Source organism: the organism of the source record quoted next, unplaced genomic scaffold (assembly GCF_019419815.1).
Source record: "Pyrus x bretschneideri cultivar Hongxiangsu unplaced genomic scaffold, Pyrus_bretschneideri_v1 Contig35, whole genome shotgun sequence".
NCBI lineage: Eukaryota > Viridiplantae > Streptophyta > Magnoliopsida > Rosales > Rosaceae > Pyrus > Pyrus x bretschneideri.
In genome coordinates this window covers 1,813,250-1,824,465 of record NW_025999668.1, presented here as the reverse complement: position 1 = coordinate 1,824,465, position 11,216 = coordinate 1,813,250, and the positions used below count along the sequence as shown (strand labels likewise).

At 38.5% G+C, this 11,216-nt stretch overlaps 1 pseudogene; it reads left to right on the top strand.

The window, feature by feature from the left end:
- The first annotated feature begins 2,329 nt into the window (after positions 1-2,329).
- LOC125480677 lies at positions 2,330-5,290 on the top strand (annotated as a pseudogene).
- The last annotated feature ends 5,926 nt before the right edge of the window (positions 5,291-11,216 follow it).

The window sequence follows — 11,216 nt, the reverse complement described above, 5'->3', positions numbered from 1 at the left end:
ATCGAAGATATCAAGTCGCTGGCTCCGGCAGTCACTAAAGTTCCTATCACCCACGTTCGTCGTCAAGCCAATGGTGTGGCCCATAGATTAGCTCGTCTTGGTCTCTCTGTAGATCAGTGCGTTGAATGGCTGGGGTCTCCCCCTAGTATTATCATTGATGTACTAGCTGCGGATTGTCCCCCTACTGTGTAATCCTTTCTGTTGCTCTGTCGACATTGATCTGAATGAAATACACTATCATTTCCTTCAAAAAAAAAATATATAAAAAATAAAAAACAACAACAACAATTCAATCAGAGGATATTCAGCACTAAAAGAATGGAGAGGCATTTTGGATTTAGGAAAATCTCTACATGTCTGTCGAAAGGGCATATGTTTTAGAAGAATAATTATCACAAAACGATTTTCTAAATTACCTAATCCTGTTATGTGGGAACGAATGAAATGCCTTTTAACATAATTGATGATATATAAAACGACTCATGGCGTTTTATAAACAGATTGCCATACAAAGCTTCTCATCCAGAGCACTCAAACGGTTTGACACTCAAATAAACGGTTTGCTTGGAAACTGTCTTGTTGGCATAAACTCTGGATGGATGGTCAATGTTAAGGCAAAAGCAAAGATTTCTCCTCCAAATACAATCGCACATTTGATTCTAAGACGCAAAGTCAAAAGAGCTGAGACTGTAGTATCCCTAGACATTACATTATGTTCATGTAAAAAGACAAGGAATGGGTTCTTGAAGTACAAGTAATCCAAGTACATGGACGATTTTGACATTCACCACCATTAAATTCAGTAGATGATGCACAATCTGATTTTAGCATATAGCGTCGTACCAGGCTGTTTACAGCTTCATAATATTTCTCCTTTAACCATACCCATACGCCAAATTGACTACAAGAAGAAAACACGAAAATAAGTAAAGGGCGCATGACACATGAATAATCCGTCAGAGTCGATTGATATTGTAATCAGAATGCAAACTAGCATGCATCTAAGACCAAGCACAGTAAGGGCTGCTGAGGTTCTAATCATACAAAACCAAATACAAGGTCATACAATTAATGTTATCTTCATCTTCTAGTATTCACGGAACTCTTTCTCGTTGTTTTTCAATTCGGAGTTCTATCCAATTGTAATATGTATGTTAACAAAACAAAATGATATATTCTTCTTAGCCCCTCTGTCACAAGAAGAAAAAAAATAAGACCTACTCCTTCCCAACTCTTGTGTTTTCTATTTGTGCCATTTGACCTTTAAGTATTAAAATTACAAACATACAGCGTTTAAAAATCAACGAAAAAGATGCAAAATAACACTTCTCCCCTCCATATCCAGCTCAAACCTATCATGTATATCCCTTTGTGCTCTCATGTCAAACTTGTCAAAATGATAAAAGATACATATTTGGAGTATCGAATACATATCTACCAGCAGCAGGTGAACTGAACTAATCATGTAGTAAGAAGCAGAACAGAAGAATTGCAAAGACAAAACAAATCGCTTGCAGAGGTTCATTAAATAGCCAGTGTTGAACCAGCAGCTTTGAAAATCTACACCTACAAGGGAAAAAATGCATATGAGAAGAGTTACCTACACCAAAGCTAGTATATTTGGAAGTGGACGAGTATAACAGAACAAGAGGTGGAACTGAACTGCAGTTAATGTCACAAAGAAAGCTTCCACTTGAAACCCAAACTTATGTCTAACCTTAAAAAATGAAACTCAATAAAGGATTACTAATATATAATTATTATAGAGAAGTGTTATTGGCACTCCAAAAATCTCAGTCGACACTCCTCACAGTGTATTTTTCATTTCTAAATATTGAAAGTTGGAGGGTAGAAATGAGAAATTTGAATGCCAATAACAGTTCTCCATTATATCTATATATATATATCATAGGTGTGTGTGTGTGGTGTGTGTGTGTGTGTGTGTACCTTTCAAAAAACACAACTTAATGACCTGAACAAAATACAAGGAGTATAGTGTAAGAGAAGAAAGCAAGTATAGAACAATAGCATACCTGAAGACAAAAGAAGCGTAATGTAGATGATATAATGTCACCCAATACCAAACGAACTGGAATACAGCAACTAAAATAATTTAGCAATTGTTAATATGAAACACATGATATAACATAATAAAAAGTTGGAATCATAGAGATTTAAACGGAATGAAAGGAATTCTCAGATAGGTCATGGTTTCCACCTAATTATCGGCTCCTCATATAGGTTACTGTTCATTTCCAAGTGCCTGATAAGTATACACCGCAGAATGCACAAAGAAAGTGCTCTTCAAACAAATCCTCTATGAGACTAGATGACCTTCAAAATTGCCATTCCAGCAAGCAAGAAGGTCAGCCACAAATCGAACACCGGTCTATATGAAGAGCCGATAGTAAGGTGGAAGCCATGGCCTATTTTCTGCCACTCGTAAAACAAAGCTCCAATGAATGTGAACTTTCAAGAAATTTAAAGTACTAACCTGCTAAAAGGCTATAAATCTTTGGCACATGCAACAATCCATTTCTAAAACAGAAGGAGATGCCGAACTTGAAACAAACAATGCATCTAGAAGAATGGCATACGGTACAAATGAGTGACGTTAAACACTTTGGAACAATTAATAATTCATCAACGAATCAGTACAATTTTCAACAGTAATATAAGGATTTCTCCGAAAAGGTTTTTTCCAGCCAAGTTACTTGTTAATATTAACAGCGTAAACTTCACAAACGTACCCATGAAAGTGCGAGGAACCACTCCAGGGAACTCCAAATGATCATACTAGCGGGTACCCATATAAAACTATTAGCCAAAAGGACCAACACTTTCCAGAGCATAACAGCTTACACAATCTTAAGAAGAAACAGATAACTAAGCTCACATTATCAATTCGATGTTGATGATGACTGTCATGCATTGCCTTTGACGAGAATCGGACCAAACACCTCTTATTTACAGATGAAGAAGGATAGCACTAAAACGTAATACTAAATAGCAGAAATAATGGGCATTTTTAATTTGAAGTGAAGCATATGGTCTACTTATGGGCCGGGCCGGAGCGATGTTTTATTGGGCTTGGGCTTTGCGTCAGATCAAAATTTGAAACGAAACGACTTCAGAAGAACCTTGTAACAGCCATAGCCATAGCTGATAAACCAAGGAAGCTGTAACAGGTAACTTCACCGCCTCCCTCCCTGCACCACTGCTTCCCGCCAAACACCCGCATCGCCGCCACAATCTCCAATAACTGTAATAACCACGTCCAAACCTTCAAGCGGAAAGCTTTCTCATCGCAGCGGAAACGAAAGACTCCGATTTTCGAAGAAAACAACGCCTTTCCGGACTCCTTGCCGCTCCACACGAAGAACCCACATGCCATCTACAAGGTCGTACAGAGCTTCGCAAGGAGCAATAAGATCGAGAAGACCCTGGCCATCTTGAACTACCTAGACCAGCAGGGCATTCCGGTTAACACCACCACATTCTCCGCCCTCGTTGCCGCTGCGTCCGTACAAGGTCGTTGGATCACGGCAAGCAAATCCACACGCATATTCGGATTAACGAACTCGAAAGCAATGACTTTATGCGCACGAAGCTAGCGCATATGTACACTAGTTTTGGGTCAATGGATGATGCACAGAAGCTGTTTGATGAAAGTCCTAGTAAGAGCGTGTATTCGTGGAATGCCTTGCATAGAGGTACTGTCATCGCCGGTGGGAGGCGGTACCATGATGTTCTTGATACTTATTCGGAGATGAGGGCATTGGGGGTTGAGTTGAATGTGTATAGTTTCTCTAGTGTGATTAAGAGCTTTGCGGGTGCTTCGGCGCTTACACAATGTTTAAAGACGCGTGCCCTTTTCGTTAAGAATGGTTTCATTGATAGCGCCATTGTTCAGACGAGTTTGGTTGATTTGTACTTTAAATGTGGCAAGATTAACCTTGCCCACCGCGTGTTTGAAGAATTTGGTGATAGAGATGTTGTTGTATGGGGCGCCATGATTGTGGGTTTTGCGCATAATAGGCGGCAAAGGGAAGCTTTGGAGTATGTTAGGATGATGGTAGATGAAGAAATAAGGCCGAATTCTGTTATATTGACTAGTATTCTTCCTGTGATTGGAGATGTTGGGGGCTCGAAAGCTAGGGAGGGAGGTTCATGCTTTTGTGGTGAAGACGAAAAGCTATTCGAGGCAGATTTTCATTCAGTCTGGCTTGATAGATATGTATTGCAAGTGTGGAGACATGGATATGGGAAGGCGGGTGTTTTATCACTCAAGGGAGAGGAATACAATTTGTTGGACTGCTTTGATGTCGGGCTATGTTGCAAATGGGAGGCCTGAGCAGGCGTTGCAATCAGTCATATGGATGCAGCAGGAAGGGTTTACGCCAGATTTGATCACGGTTGCCACCATCCTTCCAGTTTGTGCGGAATTGAAGGATTTGAAACGAGGGAAGGAGATTCATGCTTACACTGTGAAAAATTGTTTCTTGCCACTCCATAAGACTATTTGATGGGATGGAGAAGAGAAATATTGTTCTATGGACGGCCATGATTGATTCCTATATTGACAATGGATGCCTCTACGGGCACTTAATCTGGTATGGCCAATGCTCTTATTGAAGCACAGGCCAGATTCGGTTGCAATGTCTAGGATTTTGAATATTTGCAATGGCCTAAAGAATTTGAAAGGAAATTAATGGACAAATTTTGAAGAAGAATTTTGAGTCCATCCCTTTTGTTACTGCAGAAATAGTGAAAATGTATGGTCAATGTGGAGCTGTTGATCGTGCAAAGTCAGTTTTCGGTGCAATCCCTGTCAAGGGTTCTTTGACTTGGACTGCAATCATAGAGGCTTACGCATCCAACGACATGTATCAAGATGCTATCAATCTTTTCGATGAGATGAGATCGAAAGACTTCACTCCCAACCATTTCACTTTCCAATTGGTTCTATCTATTTGCGACTGAGCTGAATTTGTTGATTATGCTTGTCGTATCTTCCATTTGATGTCGCATGTGTACAAAGTTAAGGTGTCTGAGGAACAATATTCTCTGATCATTGGACTTCTTGATCGTTTTGGCCGCGTTGAGGAGGCTCGAAGATTTAGAAAATGGAGTTAGTCTCTGTTGTAGCGCGGGATGATTGGACGTTCTTTCTTTCATGTATAAATTCAGTAAGCTCCTGAAACTTCCTTATGATTACGAGTTTTCACAGACGTATAGACCCATTGTATCTTCATGTACGAGTAAAATGGTTAACTTAAATTTACTTCAATGTGATGTATTGTTTCCGAGTTGCAGTTTTATTACAACCTCCTTGAATTAAGAACTTGATTAGGAATCTCATCAATTGAATCGAAATAAAATTCCAATCCAAACTCAAATGTGGATTAACGATTTTCTGTAGTTCCAAAAATCGGAAAATACTTTAAACTCAAATGTGACCAAGAATTTTTGTGGTTTGAGGAGCCTCCTGATGTGATTACAGATGTATTAATTGAGGGGGTTTTTAATTGTTGCATTATTGTTCATTTGAGTATAGGTTTCTCTGTTGTGCGCAACACTCTTTTTTCCTGCAACCGGGTTGAAATCCCGACAAGGTTTTTATCGAGGCTCATCATGCACACTATCCTCAGTTTGTTCGTATTTTGAATTGCTTAATGAATATCATACCTTAAAAAAATAATAAAAAAAAGCATGTACGGTTGGGCTGCAATATTGTGAATCAAAGTACTTCCGACAACGGTGAAATAAGCTCAAAATATCGAAAACTTTCTTTAAAAAAATTAAAAAAGAAAATTACAATAACTGAAAAAAATAGTAACTTATTTACTGAGAATCACACCAGTTAAGCTCAAAAAGGTGATTAATGGATCCATCGTCAAGGGGATTTAAAAACACATACATATGTGATCCGTCACGGACTCCATAATCTACGAGCAAAACTCCGTCGACATCGTCATTCATGAGACGGCTACAATGACGATTATCGCTATCAGTGTCGAGAATCAAGGTCAGACGGTCGTAAGGGAGCTTCTGCTGGGCTTCGATTTCCCTTTTCAGGTCAGCAACCGTGGCCTCGTTTCCGACTTGAACATAGAAGAGAGTTCCTGTCAAATTCTCCACCACTACCTTCATTCTAATGTCGAAGTTTATTGTTAATTAATACAAATTAAGGTCGCTTTTTTTTCGATTCCAAAATTAAGCTCAGTTTATCTAGGCAATATTCATGCAGAAAGTTTGAGAGAGGTGTTCACGTATGCTGCATTCTCGGCAGTTTGTTACATGCACATGCTGACATGATGATGTGTTAGCTAGGCTGATTAATTAGAGTTTTCGGGAGCGAAAATTGCCGGAGCTCGAGACAGGAGAGTTACCAAGGGCTCTCCAACGATCAAGATAGTGGAATATTGTGTTACCTACAAAAAGCGATGAGATGTCGAATGTTTATACTTTTTGTAGTGAGTCTAATTTAGGAGAGTTGATAACGATTTAGGAATGTATTGTGAAAGAAGACATGGTCCATTAATATAATGAACCCCCTTGATTTGAGGTAAATAAAACTTGATAATTAAGAAAGAAAAAGTTCGGTTAGGAAGTATCAAAACAGATTATAAAAATTGCTTCCAAATTAAAAAAATTAGGAAGTTTAACAAAAAAATTAGGAAATATGTGAATATATAATTCTTCCTAATTACTAAACAAATTGTTTGGCTTCTTTCCCAAACAAAAAAAAGGCAAATGTAGATGCGCAAAAAATAAAAGAAAAGAAAAACAAGGCAATTAAGCAAATGTATATTGTACCAATCGAAAATAGTTAGATGGCTTCATTCCCAAAATTAATGACATCAATTGACAATTGATTATCTTCACAACAAACGTCGGGGACAAGATTGTGCACTTGCTTTTGAATTGTATCTCAGTAAGGCCTATGATTGGGTGGAATGGAGTTTTCTAGAGGTTATGTTGACTAAGTTGGGTTCTGCTACACAATCGATTGCGGTGGTGATGATATGTGTGAAGTTAATCTCTTACTCCTTTTTGATAAATGGGGAAGCACCGGACTTCGGCAAGGTGATCCGCTATCTCCATATTTATTCCTTCTTTGCATTGAAGGTTTGTCGATGCTCATTGCTAGGAAGGAGTAAACTAGGTACTTATTGCAATTCGGATTTGTGAAGGAACACCGAGTATTCATCACTTATTATTTGCGGACGATAGTTTCTTATTTGGTAAAGCTAATCTGGAAGAGTGTGCAGTGATACAAAATTTTTTGGATGTGTTCTCTCAAGCGTCAGGACAAGAAATAAACTTTGGGAAGAGTAGCACTGCATTCAATGCTAATGTGCTAATGTGTTCTCTCAAGGTTTATTGTTATTTGGATAGATTTTTTTTTTTTTTTTATTTTGGAAGAGTCAATACATTGAAAGCTGGACCATTTATAGAACTTCTAGTGAAAGCAACCTTGTCTTCATGTTGGTAGACACTAGGCTGAGAAGTGTTCCTTCCTTGGCAGTAGTCGCTCAAGTGCAAAAGTCAGCAACACATTTGACACCACCACCACATCTATCTACTCGCTCGACTGAGCTCGGTCACGAGTTGGCATGCCCACATTCACAAGAAGGACATAGTTAGCTCATAGTTACTCGGCACGCGCACCACGTAGACTTTAGAATCTTAGGGTCGACATTTTGGCACGCTCAATAGGACCAAGTGCAAAAAAACTACGAAATTCGTATGATATTTCAATATTCTAATCCAGCCTTATTCGACTAATTAGACAAGCTCCGAATTCAACATGAGACCAAAAAGATCTTTGATGCACATAAAGAGAGCGCGAAATCTTTCTCCCAAATGATAAAAGGGAAATCTCGTAGCACCCTACAAGAACAATGGATAAAAGAAGATAGAGCCCGATTTAATGTGTGGCTAGATTAGCAAACATTTCCTTTTGTTCTTGGGTTCAAATCAATTCCATTTGAAGTGTGGTTGGATCAAAAGACCAGGGGGACATTTTTTGCTCAACCACAATAAAGCTTCAACCTAAGAAAAGTCAATTTGGCCAAAGAAAAAGTTCAGATACCTATTTGCTCTGCTAAAACAGCGGCCTAGAAGAGAAAGCTAGGCCACTTATTTTTTTGTCGAGACTGAAAATTTGATTGGCTTAGAAGAAAACGTTTCCAATTATTTGCCAGAGGAATTTTACAATAATAAACAAGGTCGAAACACAAACTCAGATGCAAAAATCATGTCAATGAATATGATCATTGAAGATAAAGACGATCCCATTCGGCTAAGTTGTTTGAATTAAAAATCAAAGTTGGTTAAGTGATTTAGCTCGGGAGGCATAATAACTTGGCCTATTTTGCAGCCGAATATCAAGAATATTTGCCGAAAGCCATTGTGATTTCATTCCAAACTTGAAACAAAATCTGGTTGGTGACAGTTATACGAAAAAAATTCTGTGTGGAATAAAACATCGTTGACCTCCTCATCATTATGGTTCGTCACTTTATTTTCATTTGTTAGGGAAAAATAATATTTTTATTTCCTCAACCATTCAGCAGTACAAGCTGATACCGGAGGAAATAAGGGGTGGAGAGAAAAAGAGAGAAGGATAATGAGCATTCGGTGGGGATGTGCGAAGGTAATGTGGGCCTCCTTCTTACCGAATTGGCCCAGTTGACCGACCTGAGATATTTGGAATTTTTTCGGTGGAACTGAAAGCATGGTAGGCACATGTAAATTGCTTGGCCATGGATTTTGCATTTGTTTTACTTGCCGTTGGGATTTGCAAATTGGGCCCATAATTCTTGGCTGGGCTATATTGTTTGAGTCCAGAAAGTTTCAACGACCAGGGTTGAAAAAGCTTAATTTTCTTAGCCATTCAGCTTGTGTACCGAAGCTTAAAAAAATTAGGAGGTAATGTTTGGATCTAATACAGTATCGTCGACTCGTGTAGTCGAGGCCATTAAATGAATAGAATTCTAGGCCGTTGCATGAGTAAAATATTAAGATGATTTTCAATTATTTTATATTAGTGTAGTTGTGATAACTATAAAAATTATTTTTCAAATAATTGGAACTATATTGATATTTTGAATACAATCACATTTAATTTAGGATATTGTTTGGACCCGATTTTACATCATCGGCCCGAGTAATCGAGGCCATTTAGTGAGCATGGTTCTTAACCGTCAGATAAGAAAGTTAGGATAATTTGCTATTGTTAAGAGATAATATTATTGTGTTTAATCATAATAATTATCTTTCAATAAATTATCTTGATTTTCCTGTACAAAATAAATGGGATAAAAATCATAGCCCCAACATAAAGACAGGCAGAACAGTCCGATTTAATTTGGATTTGTTAGTAGTGTACAGTGTGGATTAGAGCAACTTGGCTTGGATTCTTATCACATGGCATAGCGTGGGATTTGCAAGGCTTGGATAATGGTGAGATAGGAGACCTAAGTAGGCTAGGTTATTTATGGATATTGTCAGATGAATTGAATTGATGATGGACTTGGCCCGCATGCCGTGTGAAAGGCTACCAGCTATATAATTATATATATATATATATATATATAATTGGTGGTTGTTTAGATGGACGTTATTTGTTCAAATCCAAGGATGCAGGTTATCTTGAGATTCGATGTGATAAGACTAAACACAAGTATCAAATTTGGTTGCATTTTTTACTAAGTTCAAAGTCTTGGGAGTAGATTAGCTTATTCGAGGCTCAAGTCAGTGGAAGAGTTTTTATAGCTTGGGAGTCTTTATTAGCTTATCAACCAGCGCGTACTCGTCCTTATAAATACAAGACACCGTGCAACATTTGAGAACCCCTCCAATTCAACACACAAACTGCCCTGCACAAACTCTCGCTCAATGCGAAACCTCTCAACAACCTTGAGATTTTTATTTTCTTTTTTCGCCAACACATCTTCAGTTTAGATAAACAGTACTGGAGTCGTAGAACCAGCCGATCAAAGAGCATCTTCAGTTTGGATAAACAGAACTGTTTCTCGGCCGATTGGTTACCTATTCAAGTCTCAATCGAGAAGGATTTTCGAATCCTTATTGGCAGAGGTCATCTCATTAGCCTTCTTGGCAAAGTGAGGTGTTACAGGTTACTACATTCGGCACATTGAAAGCCGAATTTGATATTGAACTTTGCAGAATTAGCAGCCTTGTCTTCAGGCTCCAGAACCCAAAGGCCGAGACGTGTTCATTCCTCGGCTGCAGTCGCAAGATAAAGAAGTTAATAGCGCACCCAACGCGACATCAACACATTTTACTCCTTGGTCGACGAGTTGGCACGCCCCGCACACAATCAAAGGACGTAGTTCGCTTATTAATTACTCAGCATGCACGCCACGTAGGCTTGGTAGTTTTTAGGATCAACATTTTGGCACGCCCAGTGAGACCAGTGCTAAAACTACGAAGTTCACAAGATATCAATCAGGCTTCAGTGGGTGAGATTTGGCGCCTATACAAGAAAGTGTCGAGAAGCAAGGAAAATTCCTTGATCAAATCCTTGAAGCATATGAAGAAAGGCAAAAAATCCTTCTTTCAAATGATAAAGGTGAAGGTTCATCACAGCTTACAAGATCAATGGTTAAATGAAGATAGAGCTCGATTTTATGAGTGTCTTGATAAGAAATTGCCTTTTGGTCTTGGGTTCAAATCAATTCCATTTGAAGAATGGTTGGATCAAAAGGCCAGGGGGCAATTTTTCGCTCTAGCCACAATCAAAATTCAGCCTAAGAAAATTGTCAAGATGGCCGAAGAAGAACCTAGGCCACCTGTTTTTTCGATCGACACTGAAACTTTGGTTGGCCTAGTAGAAAAGTTCAAGTTTCTGAGCCAAAAACTGACTTAGAAAATGATTCATCAGAGGAGTATTCTAATGACAAATAGGGCCAAGACATGATTTTAGACGCCGAAACCATGACAGTTGATATGGTTATTGACGACAAAGTCGATATGGAGAAATCTCGTTCGGCTAAGTTGTTCGAGTTAAAAGCCGAAATTGATGAAATTATTATGCCTAGGGGGCTTCATAATTGTTCAGCGCATTCGGCGGCAGAGAATAAAAAATATTTCGCCAAGTCAAAAGTATTTGGAAGTGATTCTTTATTCAGCGTAAAGCGAAATCAAATTGAAAATTTTGATATAAAAAGATCTCGACTAGGAAT